Source organism: Hyla sarda, chromosome 3 (genome assembly GCF_029499605.1).
Source record: "Hyla sarda isolate aHylSar1 chromosome 3, aHylSar1.hap1, whole genome shotgun sequence".
NCBI classification, from domain to species: Eukaryota; Metazoa; Chordata; class Amphibia; order Anura; family Hylidae; genus Hyla; species Hyla sarda.
In genome coordinates, this window is record NC_079191.1 from 248,220,608 (window position 1) to 248,246,616 (window position 26,009).

Sequence of the window (26,009 nt, forward strand, 5' to 3'; positions counted from 1 at the left end):
GTCCTCGTATCTATAAGAGTTTATATATCGGCGCTGTGCACCGCTCACCTTTCCGTGAGTTGCTGATAAATCAGATATTAATATATATATATGTACCACTGATATCTGGATTCATTGCTAAATACAAGTGATATATGAAAATATTCCTGCTTCAAAATGGACTATTTATTTTTATGTGAACTATGCAAACCTAAATAGTGTTGTCGCAACGCCTATAAACAACCAACTATTTGAGACTGTGATGGAATATATAATATTTGCAAACAGGTGACTTTCTGACAGCGGCACATATTTTTGTTTTCTATTTGTTTTACATGTGTGTTATTTCTTTTCTATTTTTATATATTTATAGTAATACTTCAGCAGCTCATAAGTACTGAAAGGATTAAGATATTTTAATAGAAGTAATTTACAAATCTGTTTAACTTCCTGGAGCCAGTTGATATCTATATATATATATATATATATATATATATATATATATATATATATATATATATATATATATATATATTTAATTTACCGGGTTTGCCAATCTGTCACCTATACCCATGTTGTCAAAAAAATATTACAGTACAATCGAAGATATATTGCCGCTCAGGTAAAAAATTGATATAGACAATAATAAAGCTATAATAATTAACTATGATTTATTATATTAATAGACAAGTCTGGCAAGTGGCCCACACTGACTTTAAAGGAAAACACCTTTATATATTATATATATATATATATATATATATATATATATAAAGGTGTTTTCCTTTAAAGTCAGTGTGGGCCACTTGCCAGACTTGTCTATTAATATAATAAATCATAGTTAATTATTAAAGCTTTATTATTGTCTATATCCATTTTTTACCTGAGCGGCAATATATCTTCGATTGTACTGTAATATTTTTTGACAACATGGGTATAGGTGACAGATTGGCAAACCGGGTAAATTTGTTGTTTAGCAGAAAGAGAGCCTTTCAATATTTATATATTTTTTAATCATTCTATTAGCACAGATATAGTTGCTTGATCGGTTAAGAAATCCATCTTTTTTCACTTCCAATGAGCTCAAGTTTACATAAATGGGAAACTTTTTTTTTTTTTTATGTTACTCCTATATGCTTTGCCCAGAACCATTGATACACCCTATATAGCTGTCGGGCAAACAAATTAACCATAAGCAAACCAGGTCAGCTGAGTGTACATATTTATTTCAGGTCACTTACAGGCCAGACAAGTGTGCATATACTGACAGCTTCAGAAAAACAAATCAAAAAGACCCAAAATGAGGGTGGGTATAACAGTTATTCAGGATATGCAACTCTGTCTAAGGCAGACTAACAAATATCCAATTATATCCCTCACTATAGAAAATTTAAATATAGCTTTTAACCCCCCCCCCCCCCCCTTAAGGATGCAGGACGTACTCAAACGGCCCCTTTTCCGAGTCCTTAAGGACTCAGGACGTTTGAGTACGTCCTGTCAAATCCCGGCCCCCCCGCCGCTAGCTGGAGGGGAGCCGGTGCCCGATGCCTGCTGAAATCGTTCAGCAGGCATCCGGGCATATCGCCCAGGGGGATCATTATGCCCCCCCATGTCGGCGATGGCCACAGATCGCTGGACAATTCAGTCCAGCGATCTGCGGCAGATTCCGGGTCAATCGGGTCTCCAGTGACCCGGTGACCCAGAATTACAGGCTGTTCGGGGCAGTCTCCGACGGCCCCGAACAGCCAGAGCCTGCAGGGGTGAGGTGGCACTGGTGCCACCTCACGATCGCCCTGATTCGTCGGACGGATTACCGGCCGACCAATCAGGGCGCATGCTGCGGGTGTCACTCCCGCAACCCGCTCCGCCCCTCTTCCGGAGGACGTGAGCAGGTGCGGGACGTGCACCCCGGGTGCTGGGGACCCCGATCCCCGGCGTCAATGTTGGGATCGGGGCCCCAGGAGCAGCGACGGCGGCGGCGACGACGAGGGACTGACCTGTGCGGCTGGATCGTTGGAGGTGAGTGACAGCCTCCTGCTGTTGCTTAGCAACAGCTCCCAGCATGCAAAAAGGGCATGCTGGGACCTGTAGTTATGCAACAGCAGGAGGCAGACCACCACAACTCCCAGCATTCCCTTATGGGCATGCTGGGACTTGTAGTTTTGCAACAGCTGGAGGCACATTTTTTCTATGGAAAAGTGTACCTTCAGCTGTTGTGTAACTACAACTCCCAGATTGCACCAACAGCTAAAGTGCATGCTGGGAGTTGTAGTAGTGCATCTGCTGGTTGCATAACTACAACTCCCAGCATGCCCGTTGGCTGTCGGTGACTGCTGGGAGTTGTAGTTTTGCAACAGCTGAAGGCACACTGAGTTATGTAGCAAACCAGTGTGTCTCCAGCTGTTGTATAACTACAGTCCCCAGCATCCCCAGCCAAAGTAGTATGCCTCCAGCTGTTGCATAACTACAAGACCCAGCATGCCCTTCCGCTGTCCGTACATGCTGGGGGTTGTAGCTTTTGCAACAGCTGAAGGCACACTGGTTGAAAAACACTGAGTTTGTTACCAAACTCTGTGTTTCACAACCAGTGTGCCTCCAGCTGTTGCAAAACTACAACTCCCAGCATGCACTGATAGAACGTACATGCTGGGAGTTGTAGTTTTGCAACAGCTGGATGTCCCCCCCCCCCCCCCCCAATGTGAACGTACAGGGTACACTCACATGGGCGGAGGATTACAGCAAGTATCCGGCTGCAAGTTTGAGCTGCGGCAAATTTTCTGCCGCAGCTCAAACTGCCAGCGAGAAACTACTGTGACTGTACCGTGCGACTGTACCCTAAAAACACTACACTAACACACAATAAAAAGTAAAAAACACTACGTATACACATACCCCTATACAACCCCCCTCCCCTCCCCAATAAAAATGAAAAACGTCTGGTACGCCACTGTTTCCAAAACGGAGCCTCCAGCGGTTGCAAAACTACAACTCCCAGTATGCACTGATAGACCGTACATGCTGGGAGTTGTAGTTTTGCAACAGCTGGATGTCCCCCCCCCCCAATGTGAACGTACAGGGTACACTCACATGGGCGGAGGATTACAGTAAGTATCCGGCTGCAAGTTTGAGCTGCGGCTCAAACTGCCAACGTGAAACTACTGTGAACCCCCGCCCGTGTGACTGTACCCTAAAAACACTACACTACACTAACACAAAATAAAATAAAAAGTAAAAATCACTACATATACACATTCCCCTACACAGCCCCCCCTCCCCAATAAAAATGAAAAACGTCTGGTACGCCACTGTTTCCAAAACGGAGCCTCCAGCTGTTGCAAAACAACTACTCCCAGTATTGCCAGATAGCCACTGACTGTCCAGGCATGCTGGGAGTTTTACAACAGCTGGAGGCACCCTGTTTGGGAATCACTGGCGTAGAATACCCCTATATCCACCCCTATGCAAGTCCCTAATTTAGGCCTCAAATGCGCATGGCGCTCTCACTTTGGAGCCCTGTCGTATTTCAAGGCAACAGTTTAGGGCCACATATGGGGTATCGCCGTACTGGGGAGAAATTGTGTTACAAATTTTGGGGGGTATTTTCTGCTTTTACCCTTTTTAAAAATGTAAAATTTTTGGGAAAAGAGGCATTTTAGGTAAAACATTTTTTTTTTTTTTTTACATATGCAAAAGTCGTGAAACACCTGTGGGGTATTAAGGTTCACTTAACCCCTTGTTACGTTCCCCGAGGGGTCTAGTTTCCAAAATGGTACGCCATGTGTTTGTTTTTTTGCTGTCCTGGCACCATAGGGGCTTCCTAAATGCGGCATGCCCCCAGAGTAAAATTTGCTTTCAAAAAGCCAAATGTGACTCCTTCTCTTCTGAGACCTGTAGTGCGCCAGCAGAGCACTTTTCACCCCCATATGGGGCGTTTTCTGAATCGGGAGAAATTGGGCTTCAAATTTTGGGGGGGTATTTTCTGCTTTAACCATTTGTAAAAATGTAATTTTTTTGGGAAACCAAGCATTTTAGGTACATTTATTTATTTATTTTTTTTTTACATATGCAAAAGTTGTGAAACCCCTTTGGGGTATTAAGGTTCACTTTACCCCTTTTTACGTTCCCCAAGGGGTCTAGTTTCCAAAATGGTATGCCATGTGGGGTTTTTTGCTGTCCTGGCACCATAGGGGCTTCCTAAATGCGGCATGCCCCCAGAGCAAAATTTCCTTAAAAAAAGCCAAATGTGACTCCTTCTCTTCTGAGACCTGTAGTGCGCCAGCAGAGCATTTTTCACCCCCATATGGTGTGTTTTCTGAATCGGGAGAAATTGGGCTTCAAATTTTGGGGGGTATTTTCTGCTTTAACCCTTTGTAAAAATGTAAATTTTTTGGGAAAGCAAGCATTTTAGGTAAATGTTTAATTTTTTTTTTACATATGCAAAAGTTGTGAAACCCCTTTGGGGTATTAAGGTTCACTTTACCCCTTTTTACGTTCCCCCAAGGGGTCTAGTTTCCAAATTGGTATGCCATGTGTTTTTTTTTGCTGTTCTGGCACCATAGGGGCTTCCTAAATGCGGCATGCCCCCAGAGCAAAATTTCCTTCAAAAAAGCCAAATGTGACTCCTCCTCTTCTGAGACCTGTAGTGTGCCAGCAGAGCACTTTTCACCCCCATATGGGGTGTTTTCTGAATCGGGAGAAATTGGGCTTCAAATTTTGGGGGGTATTTTCTGCTATTACCCTTTTTAAAAATGTAAAACTTTTGGGAAACCAAGCATTTTAGGGAATTTTTTTTTTTTTTTTTTTTTACGTATGCAAAAGTCGTGAATCACCTGTGGGGTATTAAGGTTTACTTTACCCCTTGTTATGTTCCCCGAGGGGTCTAGTTTCCAAAATGGTATGCCATGTGTTTTTTTTTTTGCTGTTCTGGCACCATAGAGGCTTCCTAAAGGTGACATGCCCCCCAAAAACCATTTGTCGCTCCTTCCCTTCTGAGCCCTCTACTGTGCCCACAGAACAATTAACAGACATATGAGGTATGTGCTTACTCGAGAGAAATTGGGTTTCAAATACAAGTAAAAATTTTCTCCTTTTTACCCCTTGCAAAAATTCAAAAATTGGGCCTACAAAAACATGCGAGTGTAAAAAATGAAGATTGTGAATTTTCTCCTTCACTTTGCTGCTATTCCTGTGAAAAAGGGTTAAAACGCTGACTGAATGTCATTTTGAATACTTTGGGGGGTGCAGTTTTTATAATGGGGTCTTTTATGGGGTATTTCTAATATAAAGACCCTTCAAATCCACTTCAAACCTGAACTGGTCCCTGAAAAAAAGCGAGTTTCAAAATTTTGTGAAAAATTGGAAAATTGCTGCTGAACTGTGAAGCCCTCTGATGTCTTCCAAAAGTAAAAACACGTCAATTTTATGATGCAAACATAAAGTAGACATATTGTATATGTGAATAAAAAAATATTTATTTTGAATATCCATTTTCCTTACAAGCAGAAAGCTTCAAAGTTAGAAAAATGCAAAATTTTCAAATTTTTCATCAAATTTGGGGATTTTTCACCAAGAAAGGATGCAAGTTACCACAAAATGTTACCACTATGTTAAAGTAGAATATGTCACGAAAAAACAATCTCGGAATCAGATTGATAACTAAAAGCATTCCAGAGTTATTAATGTTTAAAGTGACAGTGGTCAGAATTGCAGTCCTTAAGGTGAAAAAGGGCTCAGTCCTTAAGGGGTTAAGGACTCAGACAATTTTATTTTAAAATTTTCGTTTGTTCCTCCTCGCCTTCAAAAAATCATAACTCTTATACTTTCATCCACAGACCAGTATGAGGGCTTGTTTTTTGCGCAACCAGTTGTTTGTTGTAATGCCATCACTCGCTTTACCATAAGATGTAGGCGCAACCAAAAAAAATACTCCCCACTGCACAGAGCCCTGCTCGTCCCCACTGCACAGAGCCCTGCTCGTCCCCACTGCACAGAGCCCTGCTCGTCCCCACTGCACAGAGCCCTGCTCGTCCCCACTGCACAGAGCCCTGCTTGTCCACCCTCACTTCCTGTATTTGGACTCCTCATAGAGACACACAAAGTAGCTGTAAAGACAAAATATACAATTTTTTTTATCCAATATATATTACAAATATACATATAATGGTATTAGCTACATTATATAAAAAGTTTTTGTAGACAGGTAGACTTTAAATAAACGATTAAAAGTTATATTTTAATTTTCTATAGTGAGGGATAGAATTGGAAATTTTTATTTTGCGAATCAAATATATGGCTAGCTTCACACTGGCATATTACGGCTTCATATACCTGTTCATATGGTGATTGCAAAAGTGAGGCCAGGACCTTCAGCCGTAATATGAACATCCACCAAATGCTGTTTTGCAACCGCTTGTGTTCAAGATGGGTAAAGGGAAGAAATCTGTCAGGCTCCTTATGTGGCAGCTTATCTAGTTGGGAACAAAAGAATCTGACAGCTGAAATTTAATATGCCCAATCCTTCTCACCCCTGACCTCTCCCTTTCTACATCTGTTTTTTTTTTTGTTTTGTTTTGTTTTTTAAATAGTTTCCAATCAAGTGTAGAAACCTCACCAAGATGATCAAGAGAAATGGTGGGCCCATGAAATTGCATGTCATAGCAAAGGGTCTGAATACTTATGTCCATTAAATTTCTTCCTTTTTCATACATCTGAAAATTGCAAAAAAAAATCCGCTTTCACTATATGGTAGAGTATAGAATGATGGAGGAAAGCACGATTTTTTAAAATGATTTTGGCACAAGGCTTTAGCATAGCAAAACATGAAAAAGGTGAAAGGGTCTGAAGACTTTCTGAATGCAGTATATAGTGGCTTCGAAGAAGTGATCTTTATACATCTGTGCGCTTAACCATCTGTGTATGCAGCTCTTCAGTGGTTACTGATAATTCACTATTTCCTGACTATTTAACCTGCAGACAGGAGGCAGGGATTGTTTGTAACCACAGAAAACCACCATAGTACTAGTAAGTGACAGTCACAATACCACCCTTGTCTTGACTGCTCCGGTTGTGCACGTGATCTAGGATTGCAAGGGGCAATACCGGGGGACAATAAAGCTGTGTTTCCTTCTCCCTGGCAGACATGTAGCGTGTAACATAGCACAGCTGTGTAGTCAGTTCTAGAATAGCACAATTCACAGCACAAAGCCCGGTCTTCATTCTAACACATCCTGCAAATCCAGAGCAGTGACAGTCACATACATAAGATGTGCAACGAACTGTAGCCTGCACAGAAACGACACTCTTATATTAAAGGACATTTCTTACATCTTCTCCGTTACCTGATACCCTACAGATGACATCAGAGGCCGCACACATTTCAGGTCCATGGGGACGGAGGTATCATTTTCACTTTGCAGTAAACAGCCATTTGCGTCTGGTAGAACACATGACAATCTCATGATCTCATCAGGTCTTAAAAGCTTTGTACTAGGACTTGGCAGCCATGATTTAGATAGAGCAGCATTCACTATGGCTCGATGCCAGGAGCAGTTTTGGGGATGAATGAGGAACTTGCTGAAATCCAGACATCTTGCGGTTTATACACAATTTACTGGTTTCTGGCAAGACGGAACCTTATAAGGCTGCATTCACACTTTGTTTTTACATTACGGTTGCCGGCCGGCTGGGGGAGGGGCAAACCGGGCTCTCCCATACCCCAGCCGTACCAGCACTAAACTCCATTTACTTTAATGAGCCGACCTGAGTCAAACAGTGACTCCTGTCGGCTCATTTTTGACCTGTATCCGGTTTTGTGACTGGGCCTCAAGCCCGGTTTGCCCCTCCCCCAGCCGGATCCGGCACCCATAATGTAAAAACGAAGTGTGAATGCAGCCTTTGCCATCTGCAATACCTACTAAGGTCCAAAACAAAATGGGGGAGATAAAAACATGTGCAGAGTAACAGTGGTGCAGTTACCCATAGCAACTAACCAGATTTGCTTTTTTCATGTTTAAAATGAAGGGTGTAATCTGGTTCCTATGGATAACTTCACCACTGTTACTCTGCACAAGGTTTGATTAAACTCCCCCCATGTATCAAGAGAAAAAACTGGTCTTTGTTGCCTGTAGCAACCAATCAAAGCTCATCTTTTATTTCTTAAACTGCTCTGGTAAAATGGATGCTTAGCTGGATCTGGTTTATAAAACTAGACAGACGTGTAGGAACCAACTGGTTTCCATTGGTCACGGTTTCTACAATTTTATCAATGACATGAGTAATAGCAGTGATCTGATTGGTTGAGCTGAGTGACTGCACTACTTCAGTCCTGCATCATGACTGATTTTGCCCTTACTAAAATTTTCCTCAGCTTGGAAAATGCCCACTAATATAATACTGGAGCCTTCACAGCTCAGTGTAACAGCTGCAGAGACTTTCATCGGCTGAACGTGCTACCCACACTGTTTTCTATTCACACATTCTATGAAATATTAACCAAGTAAAGCTTAATATATGTACATTAATTCTAAGCAATGTGTTGGATACATTATATGAGCATTTCCATTGGAATAATGAACATTTATGTATAAGAATACAAAAGGTTAAAAAGGACTAACACATTTATATGCAATTTTCATGGTTCCTAGCTGGGTCGAACGACTCCAAGTCTGACGGGTATTTCTACCTGGCTTGAGGCTAGGCATTTATTCTTCACTAGAATGTATCATGGAAATGGGCCGATATCCTCTATGGCTGCCAAAAATAGTGCTTAGTAGCTCCACATTGTGACATTTACTCCGCTGCGTTTGGAAGCGTACCCCTTTAAAGGACAAGTATCATGAAGAAAAACTTATCCCCTATCCATCGGATAGGGGATACGTTTTTCTTCATACTTATCCTTCAACATTTAACTAAACATTGGTAATAGCAAAATCTATTAAAGAGGACCTGTGACAACCCCAAAAAATTGTATTTATTTTGTCACTAGCATAGGGTAGATGAGATATGTGGGTTTATAGATTGTCTGACAAAGAGAATTTGTCAGATGGGCATGGCCTTAATTTTAATAATGGGAGTGAATATCAGGGGTTGTGCAGGATTATACAGTCAGTGGGAATGTGAATGTTGCACATTAACCCCTTAAAGACCAGGCCCATTTTGGCCTTAAGGACCAGACCAATTTTTAATTTTGCACAACACGTCGGGGATTGATACAATGGCACCCACAGCCAAAATTATAAATTAAACCCTTGGTGGAATATTACAATCCCACATACACTAAGAAACACACCAATTAGGTTTTTCAGATGCAATAAAAATCACTTTTACTTCATATAAATGATAAATACAAATAGATATCAAAGTAAGACAATATGAGAACTTACAAAATAGTACAAAACTGTGCCAAGATGGGAAAGGGGGATGTGGTGATAGGTGAGTGTCTACACTGAGAGCCCTACCTATCTAGGTGGGGAGTTCCTATCACTAAGTGTGGATGGGGAAAGGAAAAGCAGACAATAGTATTAAGATGGCAATCATGGCGGCACGGAAAGCTCCAACCGATCATGTGCCATAGTGCCTTATGTTGCAGTGGTGCCCCCTAAAGTACCATGGTCCGGGTATATCTACTATTTATTTATTTATTTATATAGCGCCTACAGATTCCGCATCTACTACCCTGTACCTCCTATACACCCTTGAGTTTTGCAGTCTTTCAGTAACAAGGACATTGTAACTAAAAGAAGTTTTCCCTTCAGTTTTCGCTATAGAGAAAAGCAGTGTGAACACTCCCAGGCACGTTGCCTCTCCCCAGGGAGCTCTGGTCGCCCACCATTAATTAGGGAACAGAACTAAGTCAGCCTATAAATAATATATCAGCATGCTGGAAAAATATTTCTCTTTTATGCAATATTCATGGCAAGTTTTGTCCTAACAAACTGAATATTCTATCTTTAGATTTGTTTCTCTGACTTTGTAGTAATCCGTCTACAGTATCTATGAGGATCCAGCATTAGTAGATGTGACAAGAGCGAGGGATCAGGATTAGATGGCTATGACGGGAGTCCACACAACTAATAAGGAGCATATGGCATCTACACCGGATCAAAACTCTACCACTAACCGGAAAACATGACAGATTCTGACAGGTCAAGATAGAGCAGTCTAATATATAACACACAACCAAGTTAACATATGCGATTGCATGTAGGGGAAAACTGAAAAGCGACTGAGGGAATAATATATTAAGGAAAAAATTCCAGCTCCATTTACACCCACCTCTCCCCATATGCACACGCATTATCAGGGGCATTAAACAGATCTAATGGGATGTGTCACAAAGAATGAACGTTATCCCAGATGCAAAGTACTCAAACCCCCATCCACTTCTTTTCATGGTGCAGCAAAAGCCGCTATATCCTGAGGCTATGTTCATGCATGTGGCTCCCTTGTGTTTAATATAGAATATATATTTATAAATATGTTCAATGAAACATACGTGCTTCTGTATTGGATTTTTGGAAACATTTACATTACATACATGTGTTAGGCTCTGCTCACATATGCGTTACTGTACTGCAGATCACATGATATTTAATGGGAAGAATAGCACAGGATGCAGTACAATATTTCCCCTGAAATGATGGTCAATGGAGTCAGTGGCACACAGTTAGTGTCTGTCGAGAGAGGTATCTGACACTTCATTTACATTTATTTTTTCTATGATGGAAAAGAAAAGACATAATTGATTAAAAGGTGTGAATTCAGCCTTTGGGTATGGGCACACAGGTAAAAATATTGTCCCTGTGCAGCGCTTAGTCACAGTTCTCTCTGAACCACAGGATATGGTGAAGTGTTTCATGAAGCTTCCAGATATTTCAATGGGAGCTTCAGAGAGGGTGTCAGGCCCAAGGCCTGATTATTAAAATCCTGTATGTGTATTATAGATTATATCAGTGTATAAACTAAGACATGGGTGAGGGGTCATTCAGACTGTTTTTTGTGTTGCATTTTATTGGGGGTCTGGCTGTTTGTTTGTATCTCCTTTTAAGTCATGCACTCTGGTCTCATCATATAATCAAAGAGATAAGTGGTCAGGAAGAGAGGGGAGGGGGGAATGGAGTCTCCCTCCCAAGAGAGCAGATATGATATTTAAACAATGCTAGACTAAAAGTTGGTTGTTCAATGCTGTGCAACAAGCTGACAAGACCATCCTAAGAACAGCACTCAATGAAGGACTGCTATATCATCATGCTGTAAGAACTTCATCTTTTGTTTTCTGAACTTGCCTTGCTAAACTCTTTTATACATGGTCTTTGATCTCAATATAGGAGCTCACCTTTCTGAAGGAGGCTCTGGTACGTTTATCTAAGGGTTAATTTGGTGACTTGCTGGGACTTGTAGTGGATACCCAGAGGTCTGGCGGCTTTAACCCTTGCACCATCACACTCTCTCTAGCATCTTAGCTGGACCGATAGGGTGTGATCGTGACAGAGGGAATACACCACCTGCTTCCAGTGTTGGGAATAAAATGTCCCCAACACTGGGGCAGTGGAGTACCCCTTTACAATGAGGTTTATACTATGTCAATGTTCCAGGACCAAGGGGAAGGAAATGTTGCATTGCACTGCCATGTTACACTGCATTGACAATGATTAATAATCCATTTCTTTCATTGGATCTATTGGGAGTTCTGTGAATCTTTTGCTCTATTTACTCTGGACCCTGATCAACATTATACAGTAGTTGCTTCCACCCACTTGGGATTTTCTAGAACCAATTTTCTAGGCACATATGGAAGACACAGGATAGACGATTGACGCACTAGAAGGAAATGTCATTTTTTTTAACACTGTCCATTTCATGCTCTTTAAGTAAGCTCACACGTGTGTGTGTGTACATACATATATATATATATACATATATATATATATACACACACACACACACACACACTAACATTAATTTATATACAGAGAGCTAATAGAGGTCTAACCAAAATAAAAGCCCCCCCCCCCCCCCCCCCCCCAAAAAAAAAAAAAAAAAAAAAGTACAATTAAGAAGATGCAATCTAGTGGCAGCCCAGGATGAAAACCTTTTAGCGGTGGCGGCTCGGTGGCACAGGATGACAGGGCTGACTCGCACGGATCCCAGATTCAGACAAAACAATCATCCAGCAGCTCCCAGAGGAGAAGCAAAAGCAGCTTATCTGTCCCCAGGCCCGACGTGTGAGCAGGATCCTATTCATATGAAAATCTCCTGAATGTGTGAGGAATGTAATTACTCTAATGGTAGGGCCTACACCTGATGCCAGCCCGCAGTCACAGCACAAACAAAGACACATGCACACAATGGCAAGCAGATGGAGCATCACTTATGAGCCAAGTGGCTTCTCAGAGATGCTGCAAATGTGCCGTAAAGAGCACCGGCCTCCATCATACTGCCTAATGGTGACCTTCCCCTTCCACTGATACTGGGTACTGTCAGCAGGAGGAGGTGCTGCCGGTGTACATATATTCACATTATAATTGCACAATGCCCATAAACTGTCATGTACATCTCACACATCACCCTTAAGACCAGAATATACGGGGAATTAATAAATGAAGAAATATGGTTTGTTTAGAGCATTTGTAAAATACTTTTGGGGCCCTCACATGTCTAGTATGTTGTCACGCTAGCTACTGAACTATCTGAGGCTATATGTGTAACCTATTTTTTGTTACAAGGGACTCAAAAAGTTGAGGACAGGTTGTCCTGCTGCCGGGACCCCCAGCAATCCCCAGTTATCTGCTGTGAAACCTGTCAGCAAATGTTCAGTGCTCCTACAGCGCCCCCCACAGGGAAAGGAAGCATTACACAGTTCACACAGGAGAAAGTACAGGAGTGCTAGCCCACCCTCATTTACTGGACTTCGTCCATGCCTGTGCTTCAGCTTGGACAAAGCTTAAATTTCATGTAGAAAAACACCCCCAAACAATTCTATTGAGGCCACTATAAATAACATAAAGATCTTTGCTGTATATACATTTCCTGTTCATTCTGATCATTGATAAATAAATCCTTTCCTGCTGCCACCAATAGCTAAGACAAGAATCCCATTTGATCCTTTGTAGCTCATAGGCTCTATACAGAAAAGACATACATATAATAGAGACGCTTTCAGCCATATTCCCTGAAGACACATTGCTGGACTGAGATAACCTACAGGGGTGCCCCCTCTAGTAATGAATCATTTCCAGACATACAAAAGGCATCTGCAAGTCAGATGGGGACATACAGGGTCTCATGTATAACACTAAAGGGGACAAGACATGGAACACCTGCCCACAGCAGCCAACTCTATTATACCATTCACATGGGCTGCATTAGAAAATCTCTACCATAGGCAGATATAAGACCGTGTACACAGCAATCTACCTATTATCCAATTTCCCTATATAATATTGGAAAACTATACAATTATGCACCCTGATCAAAGAGGGAGTAGATTTGATCTGACAGGGCGAGAAATATGAGCAGCCTTATGGCTTGTGGATGGTACCAACCATCCTATGTGGTAATGAGAACCATGACATAACCAAATGGTTCACATGAACGTTCTCTCCTGTCCTGATATTCTCCTGTTATTGCTGCTTAATGGACCATACTAACAAACTGATATAAAAGGATGCAAACTGATGCAGCGGGATGACATTTGTCTGTTATTATAACAGACTATTTAAAAAAAAAAAAAAGACACGTGGCATCCTGATGCATCAGTTTGCATCCATTTATATATCTTTTATTGTCCGTTTGTATCAGTTTTTTTTCTCACATCTCTTCTGAGCATGCTCAGAAGTAATAACTGATCAAAAACGGATTGGAAAAAACTGATGCAAACGGATGCCATTAAAGGTTCATCCGTTTTCCATAGACTTCAATGTTAAATTTACTGTCTCGTTTTTTGTGGGGGGGGGTTTTGACGGAGAAAAAAAATACTGCATGCACAGTCTTTTCTCCAGCAAAAAAAACAACACAGAATATAAAGAAAACGGGTGCAAACGTCAGTTAAAAAATTCCCAATAACATCAATGGGATCCTTTTACAGCAGTTTGCAAAAGTATCAAACGGATTTATTAGCAGAACGGCATTTATTAATGGGAACAGTCGGCAGTATGAGCGTGCCCCAACAATTAAGTCTATGGAAAACGGATGAGCCTTTAATGTCCTCCATTTGCATCAGCTTTTTCCAATCTGTTTTTGATCAGTTATTAATTCTGAGCATGCTCAGAAGAGATGTGACAAAAAAAAAAACTGACACAAACGGACAATCAAGGATGTAAATGGATGCAAACTGATGAAACAGGATGCCACATGTCCTTTTTTATTTTTGTTTTAAATAGTTTGTAAAAATATTGCTGTTGCATCAGTTTGCATCCGTTTGTTAGGGTGGGTTCACACTACGTTTTCTCCCATACGGGAGCGCATACGGCAGGGGGGAGCTAAAACCTCGCGCTGCCGTATGTCACCGTATGCGCTCCCGTATGTCATTCATTTCAATGAGCCGACCGGAGTGAAACGTTCGGTCCGGTCGGCTCATTTTTGCGCCGTATGCGCTTTTACAACCGGACCTAAAACTGTGGTCAACCACGGTTTTAGGTCCGGTTGTAAAAGCGCATACGGCGCAAAAATGAGCCGACCGGATCGAACGTTTCACTCCGGCCGGCTCATTGAAATGAATGACATAGGGGAGCGCATACGGTGACATTCGGGAGCACGAGCTTTTATCTCCCCCCTGCCGTATGCGCTCCCGTATGGGAGAAAACGTAGTGTGAACCCAGCCTTAGTATGGTCCGTTTAGCAGCAATAACAGGCCAGGAGAGAACGGCCATGTGAACCATTTGGTTATTTGTACCAGTCTGAAACTACAGCAAAAAAGCAAGATCAATGACTATGGCTGCATTCACATCTCGTTTTCAGCCTACGGTTGCCAGATCCGGCTGGGGGAGTGGAAAATCGGACGCTCCTGTACCCCAGCTGGACCGGCGCTGAAATCCATTTACTTTAATGAGCCGACTGGAGTCAAACAATGACGCTGGTCGGCTAATTTTTGACCCGTATCTGGTTTTGTGACCGGACCTAAAACCGTAGTATACTACTGTTTTAGGTCCGGTCAGGAAAACGCATACGGGTCAAAAATGAGCCGGCCGGAGTCACCGTTTGACTCCAGTCGGCTCATTAAAGTAAATGGATTTCAGCGCCGGTCCAGCTGGGGTACAGGAACGTCCGATTTTCCACTCCCCCAGCCGGATCTGGCAACCGTAGGCTGAAAACGAGGTGTGAATGCAGCCATAGATACTAAGTGGCAACACAGCGAATGACAGACACCTGACCATGTCTCATGTAACAAAACTATGTCTACAAAACAACATAAAAGATGAAGTCATGAGCAAGTGACCCTATATGACCAGCTGTACAGTAAGTAAGGCCCTGTTCACATGATGTTTGTCATCTACATTTAGCATACACACGGGAAAGTTCACAACGTCCCCATAAAACATGTCAATAGGGTTACATTAGAGGCCAGAATAGTGTTCTTTTGGCCTCCATCAGGGCAGTAAATACCAGTTTGTGTGTGGCATTGCAGATCATCTCCATTGACGTGAATAGAGGCGAGTTGTAATACTATACACAAACCAGAGGACATGAGAGGATCCGATTTAGGAATAAAGAAGCTATGTTTTTCTACTCTTTGATAACCCCTTTTAAGTATGGAATAGTGTAGTACACCAAGTCATTCCACATCTAGAATCCCTAAAGGAAAAAAAAATAGTATCTTTCAAAAAGGATGCCATAACAGTCTATAGGTGACCGATACAGCTGTATAGTATCTGCCACAGGCACAGTTATTCTAGTATTTACCTCCTGAGCTTCCTTAGGATGCCATTACACACAGCAGATATTTTTAGGGAAAATTGCCACTGCAATATATGAACCAAAGCCAGGAGTAGATACATAAGGAATGGGAAAGATTTATACTTTCTACCGGATCCACTTCTGGCATTGTCTTGAAAACTACAGTGGCCAAAAATAACTGCACAATGGCAGCCTTAGGGTATGTTCACACTACAGATTTAGTGAGGAATTCCGCATGCTGAATTGCGCATCAGAATTCTGAGGTGTGAACTCCTACCTTTAGTGTGAATGGGTATTCCGCAGACCCATTCACACTGAGGAATTTGATTTGCGCAAAGAACGAACATATAAGAACACTTTGTTTGCACCGAAGTCCGCGAGCACTGCATAGCCGTCAATGGTGACGGCGCAGTGTCGCCCGGCCCTACTGCCAAAGTATTTCAGCCACCGCCGCCAGTATGGAGTCTCTGCTCGTGAAATTCTGCGAGCGGAGATTCCGTTCAAAATCCTTAGTCTGAACATACCCTTAGGGTGTATTCACACTCGCAGAATTCGTTGCAAGATTCTCTCAGGCAGCTGCCACTGCTGCCAAAATCCTTCTGGGGTAGGATCGCGCAAGACCAACGCCATCACTTAATAGCAATGCACATCGTTACGGCGAAAGAATGAACAATTCAGTCTTTCATCGGATCAATTTCAGCGGTGGAATTCTCCACCGCTGAAATTCCACAGTGTGAACAGGTCCATGGAAGACCCATTTACACCAATGTAAACGTTCACACGGAGGAATTCTGTAGTGGGACATTCCCTTAGACTAAGTTCACACTGTGAAAAATCTGCAGAAGATATTTCCACTGCAGAAATTCCACCATGTGCATGATGCAGCAAAATCCCATTGAAAACAATGGGACTTTGCTCCAACGCAATTTACGAGTAGAATTTTTCTGTCGGAGTCCGCTCAGAAATGACGCCATGTGAACATTCAGACGGATCCCTCCAAGGAACAGCCCAGGATAAAAGCAGCGCACAAGACTTCAAAGGTAAAATGGTTTATTTACCCGGCATGCAACGCGTTTTGCTGGACAACCAGCTTCATCAGGCGCTGCTTTGATCCTGGGCTGTTCCTTGGAGGGATCCGTCTGAGTGCTTCACCTGTGTTGCCAGGAGCGGCTGCCGATCTTCGCCCGTTGAAGGGTTATTCCACGCTTTCACCATAGTTGTACTTGGTTGCAGTACAACTATACTCGGTGAGCATTTTTGCTTTCCTCCATCTCCTTTTTATAATAAGTTATCACACTAGGAGCGCTCTCTTTGTCTATATTTGCCATGTGAGCATAGCCTTCAACTAACACCAAAATAGCCTATGGGCGACTGATGCTACTGTTATGCATAAAACAGAGGCTTTGACAGGATCTTTTTCCAGTTTATATGCTGAACAGATAAAAAACAAGGTCTAACAAGTATAGGAGGCACATTACTCATAGTATCTTCCATAGATAAGCTGCTTGGGTGCAATAAATATTGCATTGCATATGCAGTAGACAGGATCCTTACAGACGCTCACAACTCTTATGTACTCAGACACACAGGGGAGAATGCCTGAACACTACATTTGTACAATCAATTTCCTCAATGGCCATACTGGGAAAATGATGTAACAGATTGAGAAGAGCTTCTGCAGAAGGCCATAGACTGCATGCACTAGGCAGCATGGCTTACTGGTAACCACATTTCTATAGTAGACTCATGGATGAAATACAAGAACTGCTCAATCTATCCCAGATAATAAAGGGTTTTAATAACTAAAAACAACATAAAATAGAATAAATTCAGTGTAATGGATCTAACACAACCTAGAAATGGAAGCAGCATTCTGGCAGCTATCAGGTTTTCTTCCCAAATAACCTCTGGGTAAAGCAGTGACATTCACAAGGGTTCTGACCAATGTGTCCTCTGTAAATTGCATTTGCTTTGCAGTGAAAAAAAATGATGAACCATCTGGCACAGCTAACTCTCTGCGTAACATAAGCCTGCCAAGACTCCCTAGAGCTGTGTTTTCCAACCAGGGTGCCTCCAGCTGTTGCAAAACTACAACTTCCAGCATGCCCGGACAGCCGAAGGCTGTCCGAGCATGCTGGGAGTTGTAGTTTTTCAACAGCCGGAGGCATGCTGGTTGGAAAACACTGCTCTAAAAAGCACTACAACCTACCTCAAGATTCAACTACTTACACTGCTGCTTTTCCTCTGTATTACCTTTCCTTTACATTAGGCCTTAGAAATATCTTAGCACTAAAAACAGGAATTCTAAAATACAGATCCTTTTAAAGAAAAGATTGCTTCCAGGGTGCTGCTCCTAATGTCATAATAGGAGCGGAGGTGGTGTGTGAAAAGGACGTCCCTCCAGCTACTGAAATACAAGTAGGTCAAAGAATCACCAGGGAGGTACGGTTTGGAGAAGCAAGGCTGCTAGAGACGAATTTATAGATTTATTTTCTTTTATGTATATTTGTTTATTAGACTTCTTGGTTATACATTTTCCACTTCTGTTAATCCCTGTTTGTTATAATAGGATCATAAAGTGTTGACATGCGGCATCAGCAGTAATCTGCAAGAAGTGTTCAGCTTTACCCTGCAGCACCTCCACAGGGGGAATAAAGCATTACACAACTATCACGGGAAAAATACCAAACAGCGTATATAATCCGTTTGGTAAAAAATGACAACAGAAATCTCTGAGCAGTATTAAAGAGGCCAGATCTCTCAATAGATTCCTATCAATTTGGAACTCCATAAAGGGCAGATATAAAAAAAAAAAAAAAAAAAAAAAAAAAAACCTTTCAATTAAATCTTCTCACATGTGCCTATACCATATCAGAAGACCATAACAACTGTATTTCCATTTTAAGGGTACGTTCACACGTGTGTATTTTTGCAGCAGATCTCCTGCAGATTTTGCTGCCCATTAACTTCAATGGGTAGCCAAATTTCTGGTAGAAAATATGAATGTGTGGACGTACCCTAAGGGCTCGTTTACACTGGCGTATTTCATTTTAAACCGGGTTAACAGTGTGGGTGAACAGGAGACAAACCTTTGGTCCGGAGATATGTCCCACAGCGCTGAAAGCGGGCCCCACCAGCTTAATTTGAAAATTCATTCTCGCTGGGCAGATGAGCGCTCAATCGGTGCATGTGACCAGCAACTATATTTAAATAGAGCCGGCGGGGCCAGCCTCTAACGCGCAATTTACCGAAGGTACGTATTTTAGTCAGTGACCCCGCATTGGACTCCTGTCCACCCACATTATAACCCTGTGCATTGGGTTTAGTCATTCTGAACAGGATGACAGTTTTTCTTTAACATGTACAGTATCCTGCACATATTTTACATAGTTACATAGTTACATAGTTAGTATGGTCGAAAAAAGACATATGTCCATCAAGTTCAACCAGGGAATTAAGGGGTAGGGGTGTGGCGCGATATTGGGGAACGGATAAGATTTTATATTTCTTCATAAGCATTAATGTTATTTTGTTCCAGGAATGTATCTAATCCTGTTTTAAAGCTGTTAATTTTTCCTGCTGTGACCAGTTCCTGAGGTAGACTGTTCCATAAGTTCACAGTTCTCATGGTAAAGAAGGCGTGTCACCCCTTGAGACTAAACTTTTTCTTCTCCAGACGGAGGGAGTGCCCCCTCGTCCTTGGGGGGGGGGGGGTTAACCTGGAACAGTTTTTCTCCATATTTTTTGTATGGGCCATTAATATACTTATATACGTTTATCATATCCCCCCTTAAACGTCTCTTCTCAAGACTAAACAATTGTAACTCCTTTAATCGTTCCTCGTAGCTAAAATGTTCCATGCCCCATATTAGTTTAGTCGTGCGTCTCTGCACCCTTTCCAGCTCCACAGTGTCCCTTTTATGTACAGGCGACCAAAACTGAACAGCATATTCCAGGTGAGGCCGTACCAATGCTTTATAAAGGGGGAGTATTATGTCCCTGTCCCTCGAGTCCATGCCTCTTTTGATACATGACAATATCCTGCCGGCTTTGGAAGCAGCAGCCTGACATTGCATGCTATTCTGTAGTCTGTGATCTACAAGCACACCCAGATCCTTCTCTACCAGTGACTCTGCCAGTTTAATCCCCCCTAAGACATACGACGCATGCAGGTTATTAGTACCCAGATGCATAACTTTACATTTATCCACATTGAACCTCATTTGCCAAGTGGATGCCCAGACACTTAGTCTATCCAAGTCATCTTGTAACTTATGCACATCCTCTATAGACTGTACTGTGCTACAAAGCTTGGTGTCATCTGCAAAGATAGAAACAGAGCTGTTAATACCATCCTCTATATCATTGATAAATAAATTAAACAACAGCGGGCCCAGTACAGAACCTTGGGGTACACCACTAATAACCGGGGACCAATCAGAGTACGAATCATTGACCACCACTCTCTGGGTACGATCCATGAGCCAGTGTTCAATCCAGTTACAAACTAAAAATTTCCAAACCCAAAGACCTTAACTTACCTGTCAGACGTCTATGAGTTTGATATAAAGGACTTGAAGCTGTGTTCAGTCATTTGGTTTACACTGAAATCTGCAGCATCATATATGCACAGGATACTGTATGTGTAAATAAACCCTAAAAGGGGTTACCCAGAGCAGAGCAATATCAAGGTAGAAAACTTTAAAAAAAATAATAAATAATAATAATAATAATGGCAGGGGGTGGTTTATTAAAAATGGGAGATTCTGACAATGCAGATTTGTACTAACCTCTTAACCCCCAGGGAGGTCAATAGTCAGCAGCCATATGGCCATCCTCACTTCCCAGCACATGTAACATGCATTATTATCCCCAGATCATCTGTGTGTCAGGGTGGGCATTTCTGGAATTCCGAGGAAGGAAAATGAAAGGCATCCAGTGTATTTAAGATATTTGTTTCCTGAGCCACCAGCAAGTGTGAGGAATCCTCAGTCATTGTTAGTCTAAAAACACCAATGTTCCCCAAAATAACTCTGCTCCCAATTAGTGCTGGTCGATATGGCCTAAAAATAATATCACGGTATTTTTTTTTTTATTATTGCGGTATTACCGCCTGTCCAAGCCCCCCCCCCCCCCCCCCGCGAGCGGGGTCCCTCTGCCCACTAGCGGTGTCAAATGTGCCCCCCCCCCCCCACGAGCGCTACCATCACCGCTAGCGGGGTCCCTGTGCCCACTAGCGGTGTCACAAGAATGCTGAGCGCGGCTCTGTTCCCTGTCCCTGTCAGCTCTCAGGGTACAGGAACAGATTTAAAAGCCTCTCGCGCAGCTAATGTAGTACTGCGCATGCACAGTACTACGCACATAGCGTAGATCTAACGCTAGGCTCCTAGCAGTACTACGTTAGCCGCACGCGAGGCTTTTAAATCTGGGACGGGGAACAGAGCCGGGCTCAGCATTCTTGTGACACCGCTAGTGGGCACAGGGACCCCGCTAGTGGTAGGGATTGATCGTGCTCATGGGGACACAGTAAATGGATTAGCCGCGCTGGGCTCTACAATTCATCCGGAGGGTGGGGGAGGGGCCCGACCGGTATAGCGGTATGGGCAAAAATCCATACCGTGGGAGAAAAAAAATACGGTATCCGGTTCATACCGGTATACCACCCAGCACTACTCCCAATATAGGTGTAAGGTCCATGAACAAGTCTGAATTCAAAGAAATCAATTCTGGAAATTCCTGTGGATACAGTCAGATCGCTTCAATTCCTTCTACACTGCTCAAAAAAATAAAGGGAACACTAAGATAACACATCCTAGATCTGAATGAATGAACTAATTGTATGAAATACTTTCGTCTTTACATAGTTGATTATGCAGACAACAAAATCACAAAAATTATCAATGGAAATCAAAGTTATCAACCCATGGAGATCTGGATATGGAGTCACACTCAAAATCAAAGTGGAAAACCAAACTACAGGCTGATCCAACTTTGATGTAATATTCTTACTACAAGTCACAATGAGGCTCAGTAGTGTGTGTGGCCTCCACGTGTCCGTATGACCTCCCTACAACGCCTGGGCATGCTTCTGATGAGGGGGCAGATGGTCTCCTGAGGGATGTCCTCCCAGACCTGGACTAAAGCATCCGCCAACTCCTGGACAGTCTGTTGGTGGATGGAGCGAGACATGATGTCCCAGATGTGCTCGATTGGATTCAGGTCTAGGGAACGGGCGGGCCAGTCCATAGCATCAATGCCTTTCTCTTGCAGGAACTGCTGACACACTCCAGCCACATGAGGTCTAGCCATGTCTTGCATTAGGAGGAACCCAGGCCCAACCGCACCAGCATATGGTCTCACAAGGGGTCTGAGGACCTCATCTCGGTACCTAATGGCAGTCAGGCTACCTCTGGCAAGCACATGGAGGGCTGTGCGGCCCCCCAAAGATATGCCACCCCACACCATAACTGACCCACCGCCAGCTAACATTGATGTGCCATCCTGGATGAGCTGCACTACCTGAGCCACTTGTGTGGGTTGTAGACTGTAGTCTCATGTTACCACTAGAGTTAAAGCACCGCCAGCATTAAAAAGTGACCAAAACATCAAACAGGAAGCATTGGAACTCAGAAAAGGTCTGTGGTCACCACCTGTAGAATCACTCCTTTATTGGGGGTGTCTAGCTAATTGCCTATAATTTCCACCTGTTGTCTGTTCCATTTACACAACAACATGTGAAATTGTCAAATCAGTGTTGCTTCCTGAGTGGACAGTGTGATTTCACAGAAGTGTGATTGTGTTCTTTAAGGCCCACACTGCACCCCTCTGCAGCAGCCCCAGCACAGAGGCAGAAGACCTCAGTGGTCTCCTGCTTCTGTACGTCCGCCGGCCACATCATTCACCCCCTCCTTCCCTGATCCCCCTGTGCCACTTTATTCCCCTGTGTCAAATCATCCTCACCCCCTTTTTACCCCCTGTGCCACATCATTTCCTCTTGATTTCCCCCCCCCCCCCCCCCCCCATGTGCTATTTCATTCCCCCTTTATCACTTCAAGGGGAAATTATATGGCACATGGAGGAAGGGGGGATAATTTGGCACAAGGCACAGGGGGGATAAGGTGACAAAGGGTATATAGGGTGGATGAAATGTTTGAGGGATAAGGGGAGATTAAATGTGACTGGGAGATTGTACTGTAATATTCCTTTTTATCATGTTTTATAGGTAATTACACTCTGGAGTGAGTACACAACAGTATTCAGACATTAAGAAAGATTGTTGAGCCTTTTCCCCCAATAAGGGACATGTCTCAATAGCAGACACTTTTTTATTCCCCGTGAGTGTCCGCTATTGAGAGATTCTACTGTATGGGATTGCTCCCTTGCACAACCTCACTTAGGTTACAGAGATTGTCGTTTAGGTTGTTTTTTACTAATAATATACACTTCCATTTTGTTCAGCATCTCCCTTTACTTTGAGCAGTACATCTTGTTATAAGCGGCATGATTCATAGTGAGAGCGGCCTCCCACACTGCCTGTCTCCATCATGTGTAGGAGGACAACACACAACGTCAGGAACAGGAACAAAAACGCTCTTATTTACTTTAATATTCAGCTTTGGAAATTATCCATCATATATACGGTATGTATAAAAAAAGGCAGCAAAGTCCAGAATCTTCTATAACACATGGGGGTAAAAGTTGCAGAGAATTATAGCACCAGACATGCAAAAGATTATTTACCAATTTTGTGCACAAATAAAATAATGACCAGAGGCCTGGATAAACACAGGTTTCTTTCTTTCAAGATAGGAGTAGTTAAAGGGGTAATCTGCTGCTCAGCATTTCCAACAAATTGTTCCAAATGCTGGAGTCGGCACTGGGAGCTCGTGACGTCATAGCCCCACCCCCTCATGACACCACGCCCCGCCCCCTCAATGCAAGTCTATGGTAGGGGGTGTGGCAGCGATCACGCCCCTTACCATAGACTTGCATTGAGGGGCGGAGCTTGACATCATGAGGGGGCAGAGCTATGACATCACGAGCTCCCGACATCGGCTCCAGCACTCGGAACTGTTTTTTTCCAAACGCTAAGCAGAGGAGTACCCTTTTAAATCCGCACTGGAAAAATCTGCCTACCATAAAGGCTATGAAGCCACAAACTACTCTTGGTCCTCTAGTAAGAACTCACAACATGGATCAAGGTAAGTTGTCCTCCACCGTCACATCAGGATTACAAGACAATCACCCATCACAATATGTAACAGGTTCTCAATGTACTATATCCAAACATTTTAGTTCCACAGATAAGTTATAAGAACTTGCTTTATGTATCACAGCAAAATAACTGACAAGACTACTACAACATTTCCATATTACTGTAACTTCACAATCAAGTCTGACCATTCTAGGAGCCAATCTAGGAGCCACTGCCCTGGCATTCGGAACATTTTGTTCCAAAAGCTGGGTGTGGGTTTTTTAACATCACGGGCCACGCCCTCATGATGTCACACCACGCCCCCCTCAATGCAAGTCTATGGGAGGGGGCGTGGCAGCCACCATGCCCCCTCCCATAGACTTGAATTGAGGGGGTGTGGCATATCGTCTCGACTCCCACAGCCCAAACCCAGCGCTCAGAACATCCCTTTAAGAGCGGAGCATCACTTTAAGAGTTTTCACAGACATCAACAAAAAATAAATTGATATCTAATACAAGTATAAACAAAACTAGAAGAATGTGTTCACCAAGATACAAATAACAGCAGCCAGCAGTTAATCCAACCAAGCACACTTCCCAAACTAATAATTTATGATACGCTCCGGACAGGTAGAGATAGTTGGGTGGCGCTACACGCTGAAAGCAGACAGCATACAATACAACTTCACACAAGGAGATAGTTAGTGGAGCGCTCCCCATATCACGCACATCATTTCGGATCTGTTCAACCACAGAACTTAGTCGGTCCTAGCAGGGAGGCAGCGGAGCCTCTCATGGGCCTGATGAAGCACCTAACGGTGGGATACGGTCCATGGCCCCGACATCTGAGCTCCCACAGGTCCCTGCTAGGACCGACTAAGTTCTGTGGATGAACAGATGTCCATTCCTAAAACGTACAGAGGTGTCAGCAGAGAGCACTGTGGTCAGGCAGAAAGGAAATTCAAAAAGAAAAAGAACTTCCTGTGGATCCAATAGCAGCTGATAAGTACTGGAAGGATTAAGATTTTTTAAAAGAAGTAATTTACAAACTTTTCCAGTGGAGTACCCCTTTAAAGTCAAATATGTCTATGTCTCCAGTAAAATAGAAGCCATGACATACTGTAACCATGCTAAAAAATTGTGGGCAAAAATATAAAATCAACGTAAGTTTCAAGTCAATGCATTTTACCTTTTTTTTTATTTATTTTTTTAAACACCCACTTTTCACAAAAAAAAAAAAATCAGACAACATTGACCAGAATATGAGAGCACTTACGTAAAATGACTTGCACTTGTCCAGTGGCCCCAGATTACAGTGATGTATAGGAGCGGAGCAAGGCCAGAAGAGGGGTCTCATGGATCTCAACTAGTGAATTAGGAAACTATAATGATAACACGGGCGCAGAACAATGCAGCGCTTCCTCTGGAGATATGTTAACAGGAAGTCTCAGTTTTCAAACCCTGTAAACCCGCTCGTGTCTTGTCAGCGGGTGCAGAAAATACCACAAATGTCATCAGAATCTAACGGTAGAGAATGAACTGAATAAGTAACTGATGCAGTCAGACATGAAAAACAGGTTATACTGCTTTACATGTGGCGCAGCTGCCGGAAGGTGGCTTGAGAAGTGTATGGTAGATTTCATTTTATAATGTTTCACCATTCTACAAGTGTTCTGTGCACAATATGTTCACAAGACCCTGTGGTCAAACCCCTACTGACCAGCTTGTTCTCCTGTGGACAGGCGCCTGCAGACACTTCTGGTAGACTCAAAGACAAGCAGATGTGTTGTGATATGAGAGGTGTTCTGCCATCTCTTAAACCACATATCAGTTTCATCTAACAGCTTCCACCCATATTGCACTACCAGATTTAAAGGGGTAGTCCAGTGGTGAAAAACTTATCCCCTATCCTAAGGATAGGGGATAAGTTTGAGATCGCGGGGGG

At 42.9% G+C, this 26,009-nt stretch overlaps 1 protein-coding gene across 6 annotated transcripts in view; it reads right to left on the bottom strand.

The window, feature by feature from the left end:
* Positions 1–26,009, bottom strand: part of CEP85L (centrosomal protein 85 like) — a 185,407-nt gene that overhangs the window by 97,011 nt on the left and 62,387 nt on the right. Inside the window, exon 1 of one of the 6 annotated variants that reach the window (XM_056566431.1) lies at positions 25,341–25,554. The exons of the other annotated variants lie outside the window; for them this stretch is intronic. The gene's annotated coding sequence lies outside the window, so the exon portion shown is untranslated. Of the gene's footprint in view, positions 1–25,340; positions 25,555–26,009 lie in introns of those variants that run through there. 6 annotated transcript variants of the gene reach the window in all.